Source organism: Macaca nemestrina, chromosome 9 (assembly GCF_043159975.1).
Source record: "Macaca nemestrina isolate mMacNem1 chromosome 9, mMacNem.hap1, whole genome shotgun sequence".
Lineage (NCBI taxonomy): Eukaryota > Metazoa > Chordata > Mammalia > Primates > Cercopithecidae > Macaca > Macaca nemestrina.
In genome coordinates, this window is record NC_092133.1 from 33003490 (window position 1) to 33026445 (window position 22956).

Sequence of the window (22956 nt, forward strand, 5' to 3'; positions counted from 1 at the left end):
TCACAAGATACTCTTTCTCCTCCACCATTTCTGATGAGAGCTCGCCCTTTCCTGGGGATCTCCAGGGCTTTGGCCAGGGCCCCGCATGGGGACTTCCAGGCACTTAGAGTCTCCCACACTTCCAAGGGAGTGAGAGCAGCAAAAGGAAGAAGGGTATGGGTTATGGGCTCAGCCTGCCTTAGTCTGAATCCCGGCTTTGTTACTTGTTGCCTGTGAAACCCCTGGCAGTTTCTTTTTCCCTTCTCTGTAAAAGAAGATAATACTACCATACACTTCATAGGACTGTAGTGAGGACTAAATAGGACACTCCATGTAAATTGATTAGTATGATGGTTGGTTCAATAAATGCTACCTATAACAACAATGATGACCAGTATTATTATTCCTACGGGTGACCCCTAGGCCCAGCTGCTTTCAATTTAGGGGCTGAGCCAGATGCAGGCAGGAGACCTCCCTACCCAGTATGCCCCAGACTGGTCAATGCAGGTGCCACTGAGACCCTGGGAAGAGCATTGAGAAGACAAGAAACTGCAGCAGCGGTGGCAACATCCGACCCAAAAGGAGGTTGCGTCAGACTCTGAAGAAGACAGACTGGGGACTGGACCAAGCCCCACTGGGGTCACTGGCAAGGATCCACAGGGTACCCAAGGGATGGCAGGGGGTCGTGGTAGGACTTCAGAGCAAAGGATGACAGGGCAGGTGGGGAGGCCACTCCCTCATTGGTTAAATTCCTGGAAGACCCCCACCTCTCACCAACTTGGATATCAACACCATCTCAGGCTCTGTGAGTAAGAATGAAAGCCCTGTATGAGACTCCTATTAACACTGCGTTAGACTCAAGAAGAAAGAGAGAAGCCCTCCACCTTTTAAGAGAGCACCAGACATTCCTACTCCTCTTCTAGTTCTGCTCTCTCTCTTCCTCCTCCTTCCCCATTCTTTTCTCTGTGTTTCACTCTCTGTCTCTCTCTTCTCTTTCTCTGCTCCTCTCTCCACTTCCCCTCTCTTTGTATGTCTGTCTGTCTCCTTGCACCCTGAAGTCCCAACGTGGCTATGTGAGTTTATTGATTCCTGGGAGCTGGGGGAAAGCAGGAGGCAGGGCTGGGGTGCAGGCTCAGGGATGGAAATAGAAGGCTATAAATTATTTGTGACAGGAAAGCAATAGTGGCAGAGTGCTGAGCACAAGTCCTGTGTCACTATTAGATTCCTTTTAGCCTGATGACACTGTAAAAAAGGTTAAGTGTCTGCTGGAATCGTACACCTGGGGGGCCGGGGCAGCCTGGGAGCAGAACAAGCCACTGAGAGCAGGTATATCAATTCTCCAGGCCAATAATATTCCTCTCATTGATCGCCACGCAAAGTTCAAAAATCTCATTACAGCCAGGCAGACCGGGAACTTTTTACAAATCAATAGAATGATATAATGTATGTATACTTAGTACAAATGTATCTATTCATCTATCCATCCATCCACAGTCCGCCTCAGGGTTTCCAAGTTAACCTACCCATCATATTATGTTATGTTATGTCTGATATTATATTGTATTATATTATATGATAATAAATGGTGTGCAAAAACTCCCTGAGGTGGAGACAAGAAGAGGTCCTATTAGCATTGAGGTGACCTCAGACAGCTCACCTTGGGAGGAGTAAGGTGGCAGCATTTACAGGACTAGGCTGGGCAGGATTTCTAGGAGCAATGCTTCCTCAGGAGAGGCTCTAGTTTAAAAACAAAAACAAAAAACTGTGTACTGAGTATCTACTACATGTTAGGCAATGTTCTATGTACTTCAAATAAATAGTTCACTTAATCCTCACAACAATGCATTTTGCACACAAGGCTTATTACAACTTGCCCAAAGTCACCCATTTAATAAATAGCAAATCTGGGATTTGAATTCAGGTAGACTAATCCTAGGGACTAATCCCTTACCTGATAAATTAGACTGCCTGCAGGAGAGAGACACCCAAAGGCCCCATATTTTAACTCCTATTTTCAGTCCCTTCTGAGAAATGAAGGGTGAGGGGTTTCCCTGAACCTCAGTTTTCCTCAATAGAAAATGGGAGTAATAACACCTGCTGGACCCAACTGCTGACAACCCCTGTACATTGGGTCTCCAAGCTTGTCGCCATGAAATCCTTTCCTGCTGTCTAGAACAGACTTGCTTCCCAATTTTAGAATTACTTCCTGGCAGAGCTTGAACAAACCAGTGACATGACCAGGCTTGGGGCAGGCTGCTCTTAGGAACAAGATGTCAAGTATCTGGATATATGTGTTATATACATGTATAAATCAGCTTAAATTGTCCTGGAGTAAACTGCCCACTTTAGAGTCTTTGCAGAAAATATTTAATCCCTGGTATGGGGAGAGTCTTTCCTGATTCAGTAAATCAAAGGCACTCCAGGGTAGAGAATGTGCCAGATTAGCTGGCCCCACTGCCCACTAAATCAGACAAGTGGTCATGGGGGCCTCTGCCAGTGGCCTCAGGCAGCCTGGGCATTATAAACTCGATCATCTTAGAGAACAAAATGATATTTGCAGCTGGGCGTGGTGGCTCATGCCTATAATCCCAGCACTTTGGGAGGCTGAGGCAGGTGGATCACTTGAGGTCAGGAGTTCGAGACCAGCCTGGCCAACATGGTGAAACCCCATCTCTACTGAAAATACAAAAATTAGCCAGACAGGGTCTCACACACTTGTGGTTCCAGCTACTCGGGAGGCTGAGGTGGGAGAATCACTTGAACCCACGATTGCAATGGTGAAGTGGAACCCAGGATTGGAGGAGGCAGAGGTTGCAGTGAGCCGAGATGGTGCTACTGTACTCTAGCCTGGGCTGCATAGTGAGACTCTGTCTCAAAAAAAAAAAAAAAAAAAAAAAAGGTATTAAAAAGGATATTTGTGGCCAGGCGTGGTGGCTTACACCTGTAATCCCAACACTCTGGGAGGCTGAGGTGAGTGAATCATGAGGTCAGAAGTTCAAGACCAGCCTGGCCAAGATGGTGAAACCCTGTCTCTACTAAAAATACAAAAATTAGCTGGGCGTGGTGGTGGGTGCCTGTAATCTCTGCTACTGGGGAGGCTGAGGCAAAGAACTGCTTGAACCTGGAGGTAAAGGTTGCAGTGAGCAGAGATCGTGCCATTGCACTCTGGCCTGGGCAACAGAGTGAGATTCCGTTTCAAAAAAAAAAAAAGAAGAAGACATTTGCTTCAGCGAGGGATATTTTGCCCAGTTAATGCAAGTGGTTATCGCTTCAACTCAAGTCTTTGAGAGCTGCCTATATCAGGCACGTATCCATGGCTTGGCCCCGAGGCAAGTCAGCAATACTAACAGCGGGAGACTTTTCACAGCAGAACCTTAAGTGAGATATCATAGATCACCCAGGAAGTGTTTACCTCTCCTGGAAATGGTCCCTACTCCTGAGAACTCTAAGGAGCTAGAATCTCCCCCCTTGTATACCCCAGGAACTGAAAAATTGAAATTTACTTCCTCCTCTCCACAGAAACACAAAGGAAACAGCATCTCCTCTGCACGTGGCTTCCTTTAAGGCAGGCCTGAATCACTTAACACACTCTGTTTTTGTAACCTCTGGCTGCAGTTTGGGTTGAGTTTAGAGGTCTTTTTGCCCATGCTCACTCACATGCCTTGCAAGTTTCAGTCTGGATAACTGACCATATGTCAGGCAGGGTTCTGGACATGGCCACTGATAAGGGTCAGGTCATTCTTCAGAATTGTGGGCAGGACCTTCCATTCTGGCTGTGGCAGGATGTTGCTGGCATACACGGGTTCCAGGTTACCACGGTTCCTCCCAAATGTGTCAACTCTTGTTGACTCTCAGAAGTCATAGCTGAGCTCCAAGGAATGAAAGTCCTACCAAAAAGCTGGCAGAAGGGTTTCCTCAAACTACTGCCCTTGAACTACCTGCATTAGAATCCCTCGGGGTGCTTGCTAAAATGCAAATCACCGGGTCCCACCTCAGACCTGAATTAGAGTTTCTGAACTCTATTTGAGAAGACTAGCTTAAGTCAGGGGGTGAAGAAACCATCCTTCTGGTTGGTTTCTCAAGGGGATCCTTGGGAGAGTTGGGAAGAAGTCTTAGTGAGTTAAGAAATTTCCTTTCTCATACTCTATCAATCCACATTTCTCTCCATCTATTTACCCTGACTCCAGCTGACATAGTCACCAAAATTTAATAAGCTATCAGTTGCTCTGTGGAAACAAAACCATAGGTTAAAAATTGAAATAATTTCTTTTTTTTTTTTTTTGAGACGGAATCTCGCTCTGTCGCCCAGGCTGGAGTGCAGTGGCGCTATCTCGGCTCACTGCAAGCTCCACCTCCCGGATTCACACCATTCTCCTGCCTCAGCCTCCCGAGTAGCTGGGACTACAGGCGCCCGCCACCTCGCCCGGCTAATTTTTTGTATTTTTTAGTAGAGACGGGGTTTCACCGTGTTAGCCAGGATGGTCTCGATCTCCTGACCTCGTGATCTGCCCGTCTCGGCCTCCCAAAGTGCTGGGATTACAGGCTTGAGCCACCGCACCCGGCCAAAAATTGAAATAATTTCAAAATGGTTTTTGGTACATTCCAGGATGATAAATTCCAAATTCCAAGTAGGTTACTTAGATACCAGGCATATATTCTGCATCAACTTAGCCTTCAAAGACTGGCATTGAGGGCGATTATCCTTCCACCTCGTGACCCTGAAAGCCCAGGCCAGAGACAATTTACCAGGCTCGACGGGCCATGGGGCTGGCCCAAGGGGGCAATAGTGATGGTTTATATGATGAATGGTAAGCATATGGATTGATTTAACTTCAAGATATGCATAGGTTTAAAAATTAAGGGGCAATGTGTTTAACTAACCATTTGGAAACCAGTCTGCGGTGCATGCCAAGCCCAGAGCGTGATCAGACTAGCTTCTCTCACCACTGGCCCTGCCCTCATCTGTCAGAGCTTCTGGCTAGAGCTGGAGTCTACCAGCTGTCCACCCCCATGGTCCTTCTTGGGAAGCTCCAGAGGCTTGAAGACTGCTTGATATAAGGTGAACAAGGTACTGCTATAGATTCATTGCTGGGATCAAGTCTCCCACTCTGCACCTGTCCATCACCTACTCCCGTCCCACCACAGGCATGCCCACCTCCCTCTGCAGTCACCTGAGCAGGAGCAGATATAGGGCCTGATAGTGACTGCCTGGCCTCCCTACCTCTAGCCTTTCCTACCTCTCACCTATTTAGGCATTCAAAAACAGTCCATCAGTCTTTCTCTGTCTCTTCTTGAAAGAATGTGATACGGCTAAACCCTACAATCACTTCCTATCACCTGTAGGATAAATTCAGAATTCTTCAGCCCAGCCTTCAAAATCTTCCCTAATCTGGCTCTATCCTAGCTTTCCAATCTATTTCTCTCTGTTTCCCTCTTCCTCTCAGGGTCTAGCACAGAGCTGAAACCTTGTTTTCGTGCTTACTCAATTCACATAGTAGAGTCCTTCCCTGAACTCTGAGCTCTGCAAGGGCAGATGTCACTGCTATTTTTCTCATGACTGTCTTTCCCCAGCACCTAGCAATGGTGTCTGGTATAATGTAAGTACTTGATAACTATTTGTTCAATAACAAATGAATATCATTAACAATAACAATAATATGCTCTTGTTTTTTGTTTTTGTTTGTTTGTTTGTTTTTGAGATGGAGTCTCACACTGTTGCCCAGGCTGGAGTACAATGGCACAATCTCAGTTCACTTCAACCTCTGCCTCCCAGGTTCAAGCAATTCTCCTGCCTCAGCCTCCCGAGTAGCTAGGATTATAGGTGCGCACCACCACGCCCAGCTAATTTTTGTATTTTTAGTAGGGACGGGGTTTTACCATGTTGGCCAGGCTGGTCTCAAACTCCTGACCTCAAGTGATCCTTCCACCTCGGCCTCCCAAAGTGCTGGGATTACAGGCATGAGCCACTGCGCCTGGCCAATAATAACAATAACAGAATCTTAAGGGACACAGTGGGCCAATATATGCTTACTATGTACCAGGCACTGCGCAAAGCACTGTATGCAGATTATTTAACTTAATTCTCACAAGTACCTATGAGATTATTGTCCATAACCTACAGGTGTGAAGCTGAGACTCAGAGAGGTTAGGTAACTTACAGAAGGTCACACAACTGTTAAGTAACACAGCCAGAATTTAAATCTGAGTGTCTCACTCCAGAACTTATGCTGCTAACCATTGAATAGAATAAGTCAGTCATATCAAGAACAGATGGTAGAATCTCTGAGAGGCTAGGCCTGAATAGAAGAGCTGAATTTAATAATAGTAAAAACAATAACTATCATTTATTTCGTATTCACTGTATGACAGGCATTATAATGAATGTATTTTCTCATTCGAATTCAACTATAACTCTATCAAATAACCATCCTCTCTATTTTGCCTAAGAAACAACAGAAAGGCCAAGCAACTTGCCCAAAGTCACATGCTTAATAGCACTGGAGCCAGAATTTTTTTGTTTGTTTGGTTTTTATTTTTTTCAATTATTTTTTTATTTATACATGTGCATCGGGTAAGAGCCAGACATTGGATCCAGGCTTGTGACTTCAATGTCTGTAGAATGAACCATTTGACCTTTTTGGGAAATTTATATATATATACATATATATATACACACACACATATATATATTAACTATTTGGACATGAACAAATTTTTCCTTCAGCCTTTTCATATCCACGATTTTGGAAAATTGAGCAATTATATATGTAGACAATTAACAGAGAGCACATGTAGCTGTGATTTTAAACATGCTTATTCTCTCCCATGCATGTGCCATAGCTGTATTTGATAAGCATCATGTCTGCGTTACAAACAAACCACAATTTTAGATTAAGTGGCTATAGGCTTCAGTGAATTTTATATGCACTGGTAGGTTTGGGGGGCAAATTTTCCAAATTATTTTCACCTATCTAGTTTCCAAATCATGTACATGATTGCATGATGATACTACATATAGATGTTTCTCAATTTCTGTTTTGAGGATCCATTTCTATGATTAGTGTATCTTTATATTCAGGTCTGCTCCAATGCATTGATCTAAGATTTATAATAGTGGATATATTTATCAAAACCTACTTCATGAATACCTGCCAAGTTATGCCCATTTCTGTCAAATATGTAAACTACAGCGAGACTACACCATCACTGTTCCCTTCCCGGGGTGTTTGAGATTTTCACATCACAATCATGTTTTTATATTGGTCCATGCACCAGTATTGATGTACATAAATGTGCATTTGTATACCTGTGTATCTCTCTGTCTATGGCCAGGATGGGGTGGGGGAGGGGGATGTGGAAATGAGAGAATTATTAAATGCCAAGTAGCTGTGCAATAAATTCCATTGATTTTATAAACTCCAACTTGTCTTCAGTCTCCTTCCATTCTTTATCCTGGGGGCATTGCAACAAAAACCTATTTTAAATACCTTTGCTTCCCCCCCTCCCCCTCCCCAAAAAAGTGTCAATATTTTATTTGGATTTTTAACTTCGCTCCATAACAGTTGTTTGACCTCCTGACTCGTGCGAGTCACATAAATTCTGGGACTTTATTCAGGAGCCATGTTCCTGCTATTGAATAAGCAATTTGGGAGGGTGAATTAATGACTTGTGCTGTTGCTGGAAAGTCCCTGAAGAAATATTAAAATTGCTTGCAGACTGAATCGATACTCCGTGAACACCCAGCAAGAGGGCTTTGGCTCTGGAATGGCCACAGAAGGTAGGGCTGGGTAGAGGAAGGGGAATTCCTGCACCCAGCTTGGTGAGCTCTCCTCCCACCACCACCTTTCCCTTTATCCCTGGAGCTCTGTCATTTTCAGTAACAGTGAAGTCTTATTAAATCCCAACCAAGATAGAACTGAATTGTCCTGTCTCAGGAAGCAGGCTCAGGGGACAGTTTACTCTCTTACTAGCAATGAGAGCCCAGAGGCCTTATTAGAGGTGATGGTCTGGACACATACACCTGCTGGAGAAACGGCATGGTGCTGCTGCTTTCTGGCAGGCTGCATTGTGCTTGGGAGGACTGCAGCTGCGATCGTTTTCTGCTGGGTGTGCAGGAGAATTGGGTGCTGCGCTACTGGCTCTGTCTCTGTGTGTGCCTGCCCACGTGGCTCAAGTGGCCACATGATTTCAGCCTGTGGGTATGGGTGTGCCTATGGGATGCAGAGTTTGAATTGTGTTGCGCATTATCTTGTATTGTTGCATTGTGTTGACGCATTCCGGCAGCTGGCTTAATGTTTGTTACTTGGTGTTTTGTGGTATTGTATTGAGGTGGCTGCACTTTGTGTAACACTGAGTTGGAGGAATGTGAGTATTGTTTGGTGGCAGTGTCTGTGTTTCTGCTTTGAATTATTGTGTTCATTGATCATATCAGCATCTTTTTTCCCTAATGTATGTCTTAGAGATTAGGTTAATGGATGTCTCCTTGGTGATGTGGGTTGAGTAACGATGCTGGATCTGGGTGGTGGTGTACGATTCGGTAATTGCTTTAATTGCCTTCTTGGTGTGGTTGTGGGTGAGAGGATCCATCCTTTAGCTCTTTTAGCTTACTCTGGCCTGGTCATTTGCACTGCTGCTTTTCAGAAGGAAGATTCTAGAGATGCAGGACAAATATCTTCTTGATGACCAAAAATACGATTCTTTTCTTCTTGGAAGCAAATGTCCCTGCTCTGCTGAACAGTTATGACTTTACCAAACGAGAACAGGTCTGCCTGATTTGGAGAGTTAAGCCCCTAGACCTAACCTTATGCCAATTGAGAGTCCAGATCCTTGCTGCAGTTAGAAGAGGATGGATGGGAGCAAACTTCCCAATCCCAATGGGAACAGCAGCATAAACTCTAGTTCTAAGAATCCCCATTCCACTCTACTCTGTGGCTCTAGCCATTAGCATCTTCTTCCTTCCCAGTATCTCCAGATGACGTGGCTCAGCAGTGACTTGCACTGAGGAACACACACCATGGAAGACTACAGAGATACACAGAGGTGTGACCATCTGCTAGGGTGCAGGGTCCCTGTTTTGAGCTTGTAAGAGACTGCAAAATATACAGAGTTCCCCAAGAGATTGCCTATGCCTGCACTTCCCTTGATCCAAAGTAGATATGAAGTATGACATAGGGGATAAGCATGTGGGTTTTGAGCCAGGACTGCATGGGTTCAAATCCTACTTCTGCTACTTAGCCTGTGACCTTGAGCAAGTTATTTAACTTATCTGTACTCCAGCTACCTCATCTATAACAATCCTATAAAGCCCTATGGGGTTGTTTAGGATGCTTAAATCAATTAATGCATGTAACATGCTTATAATAGTTCCTACTGTAGTAAGCACTTGCTAACCACTACGATGATGATAATAATGATAAATATAAAGGCTTTCTGAGTAAAGCAGCCATAAGGTTGACCTATGTATGTGTATAAACATGTACACATATGTGCTAGTGTACATAAAATCCTAAGACAAATTAAGGTGTGTGTGTGTGTGTGTGTGTGTGTGTGTGTGTGTGTTTTAAGCAGAGAAGTGCAAAAATTGCAGCCAAGTAGCACAGGGGCAGAGGGTAGTTCTCTCTCTGCCATCTGGGCAGTGGCAGGGGCTGGGGGTTTACAGAGCTCACCACTGCCCATGCCCACACAGAGGGCAGCATCTGGCCCTGCATCCGGTAATGAATAGGCAACCCTTGACTTGTTTCATACTACAAGAAAAATGTAAGGATGATTGAGCTTTCAGGATTCTAATTTTGTTCATTAAAAACATTTACTTTCTAATTTTAAAATCAGAACCTTTGCCAGCTAATAGGCATAAATGAGGAATAATGAAATCTATGAATTTGATAACGATGCAAAAGGTATAAAAGGTATCAGATAAGCGACTGTTTAGGTATTTGGGTGTGGGTCTTATGGCCATTGAGCTGAACAACTTGGTCACCTAACTAAGCCAAGGGGGCAGGGAGAACTTGAGGCAAGAATGGGATCGCACCTCAGTCTTGTTCCATAAAAGTTCCCATAAAGATGAGAAACACATCTTTGGGAGTTGGGAGTTTGGGAAACGTTGGTTTTCATCTTTACTCTTGTCAGGCAAAGAATAAATAGAATTTGCAGTTGTCCAGTTAGTTGGAGCCATTGCATCAAATAGATTAAGCCCAAAGTAATTTTTTCCTGAAATTTTTTTCTTAAAAAAATTTTACTCCTTAGCAATGGAAATAACTGCAATGATTGTCAAACTCCCATGCTTCCTTAGAATATCCAGACATGCCAGACAAGAATAGACAGATTTGGTTTGAATTTGTTAAATATTTGCTCACTTCTCCCTTTCCTCTTTCTTCTTCCTTTGTCTTATCTCCATTTCTTTCCTCTCTTCCCGTCCTCTTCCTGTTTACCTCCCTTTCCTCTCCCCTCTATGACATTTAAGAACCAGTGGAACACTTCAAATGCATCAAATAAGGATTTTTCCCCACTACCATTTCATTTTATCTTTTAAAAAACCTACAAAATGCAAAGCGCCACAACCTACAAAAATGCCATGAAGCCCAGAAAATGCCAACTTTCAATTCCTCAAGCAATAACGGGCTCATCCAAGAGAAGGAGTGTGCAGTTATATGAAGTACACACACACACACACACACACACACACACACAAGGGCTGGGCTCTCAAAGTTGACAAAGGGACAATTATCTGACTAAATTCTGCTCAATGGTCAGATTACTGAATCATAGAGGGTCTTTTTTTCTGGAAACACACTGAATGGGTCCTCTTTCTAAATCCATCTGGGCTCACGAGAGACTACGATTCTCACTGGCATTCATGATACACAATTCTGTTCACAGAATATCCTTTTGGCTCTTCAAACTTTTTTACTTAAAAATATTTCAGCCGGGCGTGGTGGCTCACGCCTGTAATCCCAGCACTTTGGGAGGCCAAGGCAGGCGGATTACCTGAGGTCAGGAGTTCAAGACCAGCCTGGCCAAGACGGTAAAACCCTGTCTCTACTAAAAATACAAAAATCGGCCGGGCGTGGTGGTGGGTGCCTGTGATCCCAGCTACTCGGGAAGCTGAGGCAGAGAATTGCTTGAACCCGGGAGGCAATGGTTGCAGTGAGCCGAGATCACGCCACTGCACTCCAGCCTGGGCGACAGAGCTAGACTCCATCTCAAAAAAAAAAAAAAAAAATTTTTCAGTGTGTGTGTATACACAAAGCAGAATGCATACACACTGAAACAGACACATAACAAGAAATACAGACTTGATGATTACTACTGCAATAATAATAACTAGCATTTATTGAGCACTTAATACTTGCCAGGTGCAATTCTAAGCAGGTTTATGTGGACTCACTCATTTAACCCTCACGAGAACTTATGAGAGACCTACATGATTATCTGCCACATTATATGAGTGAAGAAACTGGGGACCAGAGAGGATATGAGATGGACCCAGTACCCTCTAGCCAGTGAGTAGGGAAGCCAGCTTCAAACTCTGGCAGTTTCTCCCCAGAGCCTGCTTTCTAACACTATGCCACATAGCTTTATGTGAATTGCCTGGCACATAGTAGGTGTTTGCTAAGCACCTACTTGCTTCTGAATGGATGAATGAAAAGATAAATGAAGAAAAAGTCACATGTATTAACAACCTGACAGTCTCCCTTAAAATGGCAAAGTGGAGTCCCTTAGAGAAACCAGGCCTAACAGACAGCCTAAGCTTCTGGACAAAGGGACCTGCCCTCCTGGCCCCGACTTTCAGGGAAGGAAACCTCTCACCAGCTGTGCTCATTCCAATACTAACAACTCTAACCACCAGATCTCCACTTGACTTAGAGCCCAGCCCAGCCTCCTTTCAAGCCAGAAATCAGACTCAAACACATCAAAGATGTTTTCTAACCAAAACACTTTGTTTCCTGGAATATTTTTCTCTGAAAACAGGTGTTTCCCAATGTGTTGATTCTGTGCCTGGATGAAAAACTGAGAAATTCAATCAATTATGTGGACATTTCTAAATCGCCAGATCTTTGGCATCATATCGACAACCTTTATAGATGATTGACTGAAGTTTTGGTTTCCATCCAGATGTTTGGGAGTTGCCACAGTCATTAACCTGTTTGTCAGCAAGTGCTCATGCATTTCCAAGAGGCATAAGTGAACACTAAAAAGGAAAAGAATAGCCCAGAATAAAACAGACAAAAGAGGAGAGAGGTAGCAGCTATTTGACAAAACCAGTCAAGCAGGCAGTGTTCTGGGAATGGGTTGCTACCTTGGAGATCCATTAGAAGGTGGATCCAGCTCACAAGAGACTCATGTGTTTCAAGACCTTTAAAAACCTCATACAGCTGTATCCTCGACTGCCTACTGACCTGTACCCAATCAGATCCCTGCATGGAGGAACCGATGGATCAATCCCAGAGTCCAGCACAGACAACAGCTTGCCCATGGTGCGACCAGTCCACCCTCTGCATACTGACACTCTCTGGAAGCCTGCGTGCCTGTGCATTTAACATCACTATGTATTGTCAGTCCAAGCTGTGGATTCTGCAAAGCTTGGCATAAAGCCGGTTTGTGACTTTGTACATGTACCCCTATTTGTGATTTAGTGCTCTGTCTTTTATCATTTCTCCCACCTCCATTTCCTTTCCTGCTTGACTTTTTAATGCTATTTACAACTTCCTTATCCAGAAAGCAGCATAGCTATCTTTCAGTGTCTCTAACTGATATATCCAACTAATTTTTCTTATGCAGGTTTTCTCTCCCCTCGATTTAATTTATGTTTTTAGTAAATAGGAACTTTAGATTGTTCCATTCAGTAGCATTTAGGATTACCACTTTTATCAAAGAGATCATGGCACTAAAGAACTCCTTGCAAGGGACATTTGTTTATTCTTATGAGAAACTGGCTCTCCTTATGTGCAAGAAGGCTGCGTGCGTGCAGGCGCGCATGCACAATGTTCTCCTCGGTTTGTGCCTCTATGCTTCACTGCCCCATGTCAATGCCACTTGGCACTGGCAGGAAGAGCCCAGTGAAACCCTAATGTGGACGGCAGCTGACCCTCAAACTGCTGGAGATAAATCCAGGCCCTTGACCCTTCCTGATGGCCACTTAGTTCTTTTTTTTTTTTTTTTTTAAATAGAGATGGGCCTCACTATGTTGCCCAATCTGGTCTCAAACTCCTGGGCTCAAGCGATCCTCCTGCCTCAGCCTCCCAAAGTGCTAGGATTATAGGTGTGAGCCATCATGCCGAGCCTGGCAGGGCTGCTTCCTCCAAATTCTCTCTCCCATGTACCCCTTCATCTCATAGCTGCAGAGGAGGCTTGTGGTGATATTCACAATTACGGTTTTGGGGGTTATACTCCTAGAAGTGTGAGCTGGTGGGGAAGGAGGGTGGGAAACCAGAACAATGACTCCCTATATTTCTAGTAATCTATTGCCTTTTTCTCCTTCTCTTCAATTCTTTCCACATCTTCTCCCCATTTACTAACTCTATTTGACCTTGAACTCTGGCCTCTCCCTTCACACAAGAATCTGTCACAAGGGGGACAGCACCTCCAAAGAAGCAGTCACCTGACCTGACAGGCATGGAGACCAGTAGCCAGAGGGGCCAGACCATCACTCCACTCCTGGAAATAAATCCCATTGTATTTGCATTTTAATTTTCCACATAAACAAAGGCCCAGAGTACTCGCTTGGGCAGCATCACTGGACGAATTTAATTAGAAATGAAAAGTTTATAGGGCCCTCTTTAATGCGATTAATGCTCAGTTAACATTTATCACATTCGGATGCTGGAATCGCCTTTTCTAAGCAGCCACTGGCCATGAAATGAATTTCTCTCAACTTTTTTTGTACCCACCCTGGGAGGTCATCTCCTAAGGGAGTCTGCATGGCCTTCCTGGTTGTCTCCACGGGGCCAGGAGTGACCTGATCCACAGAGCCAAGTTCAGGGGAAATGAGGGTGGGGGAAGAAGAAAAGTACATGTGCTGGGTGGGAGGGCAGAGGGTCGAGAGTACCGGTGAGCATTGTTTCTAGGAGGAGCTGAAACCTAACCAGGGCTATACCCTGTGCAGGAGCTAAGTGCTCAGCCCCAAAGACGGGCTAAATGACTTCATAGCCCCCTCCCTAATTTAAAAAAAAAAAAAAAGATACCACACCCCACCCTGTACAGTCCATTTCTGTGGCCAAAAACTAGGCCTTAGCGGGGCATGTCTGTGTTGATCACATCTGGCTCCCACTTCTCTCTTCCCGTCTTCTGCCGTGTCTCTTCTACCCTCCCCTCACTCTCATCTGGAGTCTGCTAGGGTTTCCCTTCCAGGACCATTGCAAATGGGTTAAGGAACCCGAGTCCCAACCCCGGTCATACCTCCTTCTCTCTGGCTCCCCCAGACTCCAGACAGTCACAGTCGGAAGGCTGCCTGCCCTAGTGTCAGCTCCTCGGGGAAGCAGCGGGGAGTGGGGAACATGAAACCTCCATTGGTTCCTAGAGGAAAGATGGCCTTCCTTATCTTATCAGATTCTCCTCACTCTTTAATTAGAGTCTTCTGAGATTGGCCCCCTAACCCAAACCAGCTAACCTGAGGAACGAAGAGGAGGAGAAAGAGGAAGAAAAGTAAGGTCTGGGGGAAGGGAGTGTGGTATCCACTCTGCAAATGATAAAAGGAGGTAACTATCTTGATCTTTGTCTCTGCCTAAACACATGCTCCCTTTGAGGACGTCAGCAGACACACATGAAACAAGTGCTTCCAGTTCTCTTAGTGCGATACTACACGCACCCTCCACCCTGGCCATCATACACGGCTTGGTTCACTCATCTAGCAGAGCAAATGCACACTGCTCACAAGCGTTCACATCCCCAAACATGTGCATGCACACAGACCAGATGTGTCGGGGCCTTGTGTGTATCTTTCAGGACCCCTGCTCATTGACCCATCAGGATGTCTACTGTCCCTTCAACCATGTACTCTCCAGGGAACATTCACTAGCATCCCAAACAGGCAGTGATAGCAGGGACTTTCATTCTGGGACCAAACAATCCCTTTAGCCGGAAGCCTTCTGAATAGCAAACCACCAATTCCCAGTTTGACAAGACTGACTCCTTTTGAGAGCTCCCTGGGAGCCAGAGCCATTTAGACAGCTTCCCAGGGCATAGAAGGCAGGCTTAGCTAGACACCACCAGCACACATAGTCTTTCCAAAGCAGAGCCGTGCACAGAGGCTCCCAACACATCACTAACTTCTCTTGGGACAACACGCTAAGGCAGGCACCACTGCTTGACCTTCAAAATTAGGATGAAAGCTTCTGGACTAAGGGGCGATATGAGTGTCTCCTTCCTGACTGCCTCCATGTCCAGCAGGCCAGAAGCTGCCTGCAGAATCCTCATGCCTTTCAGCTTCTATCACCTGCCTGCCAGGTATGGGCTGGGCAGTCGGGCTGAGCAAAGACCCCAAAGCCAAGAGGGAGCACCAGGACCAGGAAGAGCAGCCCCCAGGGCTCACTCCCATTTGCTCATGCTCAGGGGCCGCTTTTGTTCTCCCTTTCTGTCTGCTCCCCTCTCTCCCAGTCCTCTTCAATCCTTCCTCTCTGATTGCTTGACTCTACTGTGCCTACAGGGTGAACACAGTTGTCCTCCCAGCCTGCTGCCCTGCCTCAGCCCTGCCAGGAGCCATGGGTCCTGTTCCTGGCTTGCTCTGTTTCCAAGTGGCAGCAGAGAGAAATCTGTGGTTCAGGAAGGACTGACAGCAAGCAGAGGAGGAAGTCCAGAGCAACTCGGCCAAAGGCTCTGGGTGGAGACAGCTCTAGAATCTGGAACCCCCAGCAGGCAGGGGCCTCCCTCCCTCCCTTTTGGCTGCTCTACAACTCTCCCTCTCCAGCCTGCCAGGGACCAGGCTGGAGCCACTGCTGCCCTACCTCACAGCCTGCCGAGAGGAGCTACAGCCAGGCTGTGTGGCAGACTCATGAGGTTCCCTCTCAGAAAGGGCTGCATAACTCCAGCCAGGCCGCTTTCCCTCCCATGCCATTTCCTTCGCTCCACACTCTTCTCAGAAACCTGCTCACCTTCCTCTTCCCCTTTCTCCTTCATCACCTCTGGGCCTCTCCTCGGGGCCCATCAGCCTGTACTACCAGCTGCCTGGAGCTTGGGCTTCCTCCCACCACCCCCAAGACCTTGCAGGGCTACCGAAGGTCCCAGCTTGGATGAGCAGATCTAAGCTCCCCTTGCAGGCTCTGCAGTGCTACATTCTGTTCAGCCATGTGCTCCAATCCCGAACAACCCTGTCCAGCCCAAGGCAGCGCCCTTCCACCTCTCAGCTTCATTGCTTCCTGCCTTATTCTCCCAGTCCTCATCCTCACTTTCTGCCCCTCCCTACGCATACCCCACCTCTCCTCCTCTGGCTATAGAGAGTCATAATCTCTCCTCCATTCCCTTCCCCAGGAGCTTCTGGACCAAGGGACCCAGCAAATGTCCCAGCCCCTTCCACTTGCACGGATGTTACTGCCCTGGTCTAAGGCAGAGAGATAAGTCCATCCAGTCAGGTCCACCAAAGGCTGCTGAATGCTGGCCACTGGACGGAATCAGGCCCAAAGATGTGTTTTATTCGGTCAGCACAGAGTTTTTAAAAATCCAGTCTTCCTACATCACTGCCTGTAGGCTGGGCCCATGTGCTCCAGCTGTTTGTCCAGTTCTCCCCACTTTTCATCTTATATTCTGGAACCTCTCTCCGCTGGTGCCCAGGAGTCATTTGTGCTCATGATTCCTGGAACCATCCCATCTCCATCATTGCTTTCGGCAAACCCCAGTCTGGACTTCTGTGCACTGCTTTCCTTTCCCCAACATCCCTACAATAAATCTGAACTTTTCTAGAATAGAATGGCACCTGACTCACTCCTCCTGCCCTGCTCTCTTTCTCTCTCTTTCCTTCTCTCTTGGAAGACACAGAATCTGTTCTCATTATATTGTCTCTCAGAAAGCAAAAGAAAGGGCTTCATTCCTCCCATGGTTGTCGCGGATGTGCCGTGAGGGGACCCTGGCTCTACAGCCTTGTCTGTCTACTCTTTCCTGCACACTTCCTCTCTTACCTGAGAGTTCCCAGCCTACAAGAGGCTGCTCCCTCTCCTGTAGGTCCAGACCATTCTTCCTTAGCTTCCCATACCCTCAACACCTCTCCTGTGCCCAGCCCTCCTCAGGAGGTCTGAGGCGGCTGCCTCTGACATCATGTCTCACCTACACCCCAAACCTTCTGCAGTGGCCAGCTCTGCATTTCTCACAAACAGTAAGCCTCTTCCCTATGCTCCTTGCACCTGGATTACTGAGGAAAGACTTGCAGGCTGGCCCTGGTGTGAGCTCTGCCCGCCGTTGTGTCCCAGTGCTGCTGCCATGCCTCCTACGGCGGGACCACAGCTCTGGAGAAGGGTTGTGCTGGGAAGAGCATCTTCTTGGCTGCTTATGCAGTTGGTCCCTAACTAATCCTGCCAACAAGGCTGGGACCCAAGTGTCAAAGTGAGGATGGACAGCTGGTTGCACAGCTCTTCATCACAAAGGTGGCATCACTGTAGCAAAGCCCCTCTTATCGGGGGTTAACTGGACTACAGAGTGTTACAATGCAAATAACTGAAGAAAAATGAGGCTCCAATTTGCCTAGATTATGAAATGAGGAATCTTCAGCCTAGCCTTATTGCTGCTGCCACCTCGCCCAGTGGCCTAATGACTGCTTGCCAATTACAAGGTGTCCAGTACAAGTACAAGGTGTCCAGCCTTGCCTGTGACTGCAGGTCATGTCCTATGAGTCTTCCTCCCTTTTCTCCTCTTGGCCTCAGAGCCTTTTCACTTAAAAGCAGACTTAGGTAGGCACCCACAAACACACACAAATCCACACACACAGAAGATATCAACTTCTACACTGCAAACCATCATGAATATATTCAAGCCATGCCTTGCTAGCCCCAAAACAAATAGCCTGCTCCACAAGAGAAAACCATCTCAACCTAGTAGTTCAGTGGTAGATAGAAAAGCCAAACGTGATTTAATTTTTCAGCTGTCTAATATTTCACTTGCTATTTGGGCATTGGTTGTGAGACTCTATTTCCTACTCCTCAGTTTCAGGAGCCCTTCCCCCTTCTCTAGACTCACCTGCATGGCTGGGGAGCTGCAGTGGGCATAGCTGCACCTGAAGCTGCTTCCCCTGCAAGAATCTAAGCTCTGGACACCTGGCTTGGAGGGGTGGGGGAAGTGTAAGAAGAAACAGCAGGGATGCAGAGAATTGGTAGGTCGGATGAGCACCCTTTATACCACATTCTTTTAAAGAACAGGAAGTGAAAAAGAAATTCTTTTCAGCGTACAGATGCTCCTTAACTTACAATAAGGCAATGGCTCGATAATATTGTGCATTGAAAATATTGTGCATTGGCCGGGCGCGGTGGCTCAAGCCTGTAATCCCAGCACTTTGGGAGGCCGAGACGGGCGGATCACGAGGTCAGGAGATCGAGACCATCCTGGCTAACACGGTGAAACCCCGTCTCTACTAAAATACAAAAAAAAACTAGCCGGGCGCGGTGGCGGGCGCCTGTAGTCCCAGCTACTCGGGAGGCTGAGCCAGGAGAATGGCGTGAACCCGGGAGGCGGAGCTTGCAGTGAGCTGAAATCCGGCCACTGCACTCCAGCCTGGGCGACAGAGCCAGACTCCGTCTCAAAAAAAAAAAAAAAAAAAAAAAAAAAAAAAGAAAAAAGAAAATATTGTGCATTGAAAATGCATTGAATACATCTGATCTATGGAACGTCATAGGTCAGCCCAGCCTACCTTAAACACGCTCAAAACATTTACAGTTGGCCAAACTCATCTAACACAAAGACTATTTTATATCAAAGTGTTGGATATCTCATGCAATTTATTGAATACTGTACTGAAAGTGAAAAACAGAATGGTTGTTTGGGTACTTGAAGTATGATTTCTATTGAATGCACATCACTTTTACACCATCGTTTTCCTCTCAATATAAAAACTCCAATTCCAGGTAGACACAAGGAGGGGGCTGAAGATAGACCTGAGTATTAAGAGGCAACCTGCAGAGTAGCTATTGTTGGACACCTAAGAAGCTGGGAGCCAACAATAGGGCTCCCTCATCAGTCCTACTAAGAAGACTGGGAAGCAGGACCTCTATCCCATGTGGGATCATAGGAAAACCCCTTTTCAGAGAGGGTGTTAGTGGGTGGGAAGTGTGATTAATCTTCCACACCAGTTACTATTATTGTTCCTCTTTCTGTAGAAGCTATAACATTCTAGTCCGCAAGCACATACCATCATGCATAGTCACACTATCCCATGTGCACCAGAACAAGTCCATTTCCCAAATGCTGCCTAAAACACATGTTCCCTACCACCTCAACTTCCAACATTGCCTCTCATTCCCTGGGTCTATGTTGCACAATACTCCCCATCTAATACCAACATGCATATGAAGCTATTGCTCTCCCCTGCCACATCCCCAATCCCTCCCTAATCTCCCCTACTCCAGGCACCCCTGTTTCCCTTCTCTAAGGTCTGCTCCTGTTTGGCCCCATCTCCACTTGGCTAATTCCCCCTGTGGCCCCTCTATTGAACTGTTGTGTTGTCCATTTCCCTGTGACAAGGGCTCTGGTTACAGAGTTATTGATTGGTTTTCATGCAGACAGATGGGCCCTTCCTGGGCTCCCATCGAAATCCCTGGCTGTATGGGCTGATTGTTGCCTCTCAGGGTGTAGGATTGCACTGGAGACCACCCTCCATGCAGCCTCCTTTGCCCAGGCCATGAACGGTAATAAATGGAGGCAGCCTGAGCGATAATAAAAGCAATTGAGTAGGTTACCTGTGCAGACACAAGATTTATGCCGCTTCATATTTGATGTGATTGTTTTATTGAGTTCTCAGAACAGTTGGGACACTATTTATTTATTTATTTTGGGTTTTCCCTCTCCTCTCTTTTCTTCTTTGCATCACCTTGTGAAATGCACCTGGAGCTGTTGTCAGGCCCAACGCCTCCTGTCTGCCTCTTCTCGAGAGCCGCCAGCTGAGGTAGGAAGGCAGGGCGACCAGCCATTGCTATCACCAGAAACCCCTTTTGTAGCTTGAACACCCACAGAACCAGCCAACGGGGAGACAGTCAGACCAACAGGACTGAGGGCCAGGAAGCCCAGGCTAAAACAACTACAAAAACAAAAAGAGGCTTTTCAAGAGGACAACTCTAGCTCATTTTAGGGAATGAGAATTTCAACCATCACGCCTGTTTCAAATGTTATTCTGATGATGGGCAACCTCACAGTAGGGGACTGTCTCCGGGAAAAGACAGGTAAGCAAGGCTTCTCCGACAGAAACTGGTGCATTGGTCTGCTATTTGTGGGCCCAATCTGATAGGTTCAGGCCACAGAAGGCGAGTTCCCTGTCCTTGTTTCTCCCATTCTTGTGTGGATAGAAGTCTTTTTCTTAACTCTCCAACTTGTCCTGTCTGTTTGCCACGAGACCAATAGCCCTAACCACCAAACAGCTGCAAAGGTATGGAGATGCGGTGGGCAGTACCGCCCTCTGGCCCAGCTTCATGCCAAGCCAGGTCCAAGAGTTGAATAGGCAATGTTCTGGAACCTGAGTTTCAGAGAGGGAGAAACAGACTCTAGCCCTGAACATATCTTCAACATTCCCTGGGCTAGGATGAATGGCTCCCAGATTATTTGGAAAGGTCTCTGAAGGAACAATTGGTAGACCATTGTCACCCCACTGCCTGACCCAAGGGGAACAATGACCTGAGAATGACAGAAGAGGGACACCCAAATGACACAGGATGGAATTCCTTAACACAGCCCTAGGTTGCCATTGTTAGAATGAATGTGCTCACCTAGAGCCTAACAGGCTAAGAGAGAGTGTGGATAGTGGGAGATCCGTGAGAAGCTGATTCTGGCAGGGTCCACTCCAAAGATCTAGGGGCACAGAGTGTCCTGACTCCAAAGAGTGTTAGGCAAGCTAAAAAAGTTAGAAGGTGACACCCTTATTGTCGGCTTTTCCCAAAAGAGCACCCTCAGGGGATCGTCAGTAACCCTAGACTCTGTTTGGGGTCTGTGCCTGTTCTTTCAAAGGAGCTGTATTCTCTGTCCAGAGTAACAGCCAAACCAGAAGACTTTGGCATATAATCAGGAAAATCCCTCCTGCTTAGACAACTGCTCAGCGATGTAACTAGGTGACTTTTTCCTTTTTCAGTAGCATGGATCTCCCTCCACCTCTCCCCTCTCCAGGCCATTTCCCACACCAGGTTTCAATCTAAAGTCCCCTGTTTATAAACACCCGCCCTTTACAGCAGCGGTGTACAAACCAAAGAGCTGGCAACTCCATGTTCAGCCATCAGTAACCCAATATTTAGAAAGATTCAGATAAATTCCACGTGCTAAGGAGCCCAGTCAAGCCTTGGGATTTTTGACGGTGGTCTGTGGGAGTGGGGGGGCATTCCTGACCCAGTCCTCTGGTTCAGAGAGGCATTTCTGAGGATTTGCTAGGGGAAAATACAGGCTGGATGGCCACGCCTGTATCGCAACAGGATCAGAGAATGCCAAAACCATTTTTAAAGAGTGAAAAAGCAATTTAGTTTATAACCATAACAGCATATTTCAAGTGCGGCGACAGCATCTGTTTTGGGGAGGAGAAGTTGAAAAACCTTTGGCTCAGGTGGGTGAGCATGTGTGGACTTCTTTTCTTGCCAATCACCAGCTCATGCACAACCTTACTCATAACTGTTATAAAGCACCCAACACAAGTGGGCAGGTCACAACCAACAAAGCTCTAAACTCAAGAACCACCCATTCCCCGGTGCACCATACTTTCTGCACACAGGAAAATCTCCAAGCTCTTCCTACAGTGAGTGAGAATTCTCAAAACTGATAAAAGGCAAAGTTTCTGATATAACCAGCAGAAACATCCTGTTTTTATCAGGTTTTTGGCTGAAACAACACATCTCAGATAAACCTTCCCTCTTCAGAGCAAAGTACCTACAGGGATGAAGATGACAGCATGGTTCCCAAGGTGGATTTCTCCAGCCCCAACTCAGCAGCACACTGGGAAATCCCCAGAATTCTTTCCAAAATATGAACCATGAGAGGATTCGGGTCTAGAGCAAAATTGAGAATAGTTTGCCTGCTCCTTATAGACAAAGCCAGCCGTAAAGCCTAACTGCGGACCCAGGGTGGGCTGCCCATGTGGTTAGTGGCTTACCTGTTCCTCTCCTCCTACTCCCTCTCCATCTCCAGCAACACCTGCCCACAGATGGCTATTTCTCCACACCCAAAGGAAGCCTGTGTGCCCCTCAGGTGACAGGGCTCTGTGCTGGGTGGGTTCTACAGCTGTCACAGCTGTCAAGCTGAGGCTACTCTTTCCCTACCCTCATCTCACTGGTGGCTCACTTGTCTACTTTGTCCTAATTCTGGTGGGTGCACCTCAAGACCTCTGGAGCTTGATCCTGGGGTCACCTGGCCCTTGCTCTCCATGGCTTTTCAGGATGAAAGCATTTCCAAACTTATGCCTAAGCCAGCTTCCAAAATCATCTCAGCCAATGAGGAGTGCATGTTGTCGGGGGGAGTGGCAGGGGGTGTTGGACAGGGTCACCACACCTGACTTGTTGTGCCACTCCTCTACCCCATTCAAGAGAAACAAATTACCTAAATCCTACATGACTCGGGTTTCTCCAAGGGCTTGCAAATTCTATTACTGACAACAAGCATTTCTCTTAAATGTTCTGCAGAAGACTACTACCCAGTCCCAGCAACACTGCACACAGCAGGACCACTCTTGGCCCTTGGCTGTTCTTCTCTTGAGATCTCAGTTCCAACTCACTCCCAGGACCAGCAGTCAGCCAAGAGACTGAGTCTCTACATGGCTCGTAAAACATTGCTTTGTCCCCTTCCCCTCCCGAAGTGCCACTCTTGCCTCAGTCCAAAGCT

General features: G+C 46.5%; 1 protein-coding gene and 1 long non-coding RNA gene across 8 annotated transcripts in view; one reads left to right on the forward strand and one right to left on the reverse strand.

The window, feature by feature from the left end:
- LOC105478388 (paired box 2) overlaps positions 1-22956 on the reverse strand; it is a 94194-nt gene that overhangs the window by 54136 nt on the left and 17102 nt on the right. The window lies entirely within an intron of this gene.
- On the forward strand, positions 4675-15745 carry LOC105478387 (uncharacterized). The gene is made up of 4 exons (XR_011607695.1): positions 4675-4787; positions 12351-12572; positions 14546-14672; positions 15620-15745. It is a non-coding gene; the product is annotated as an uncharacterized lncRNA (long non-coding RNA).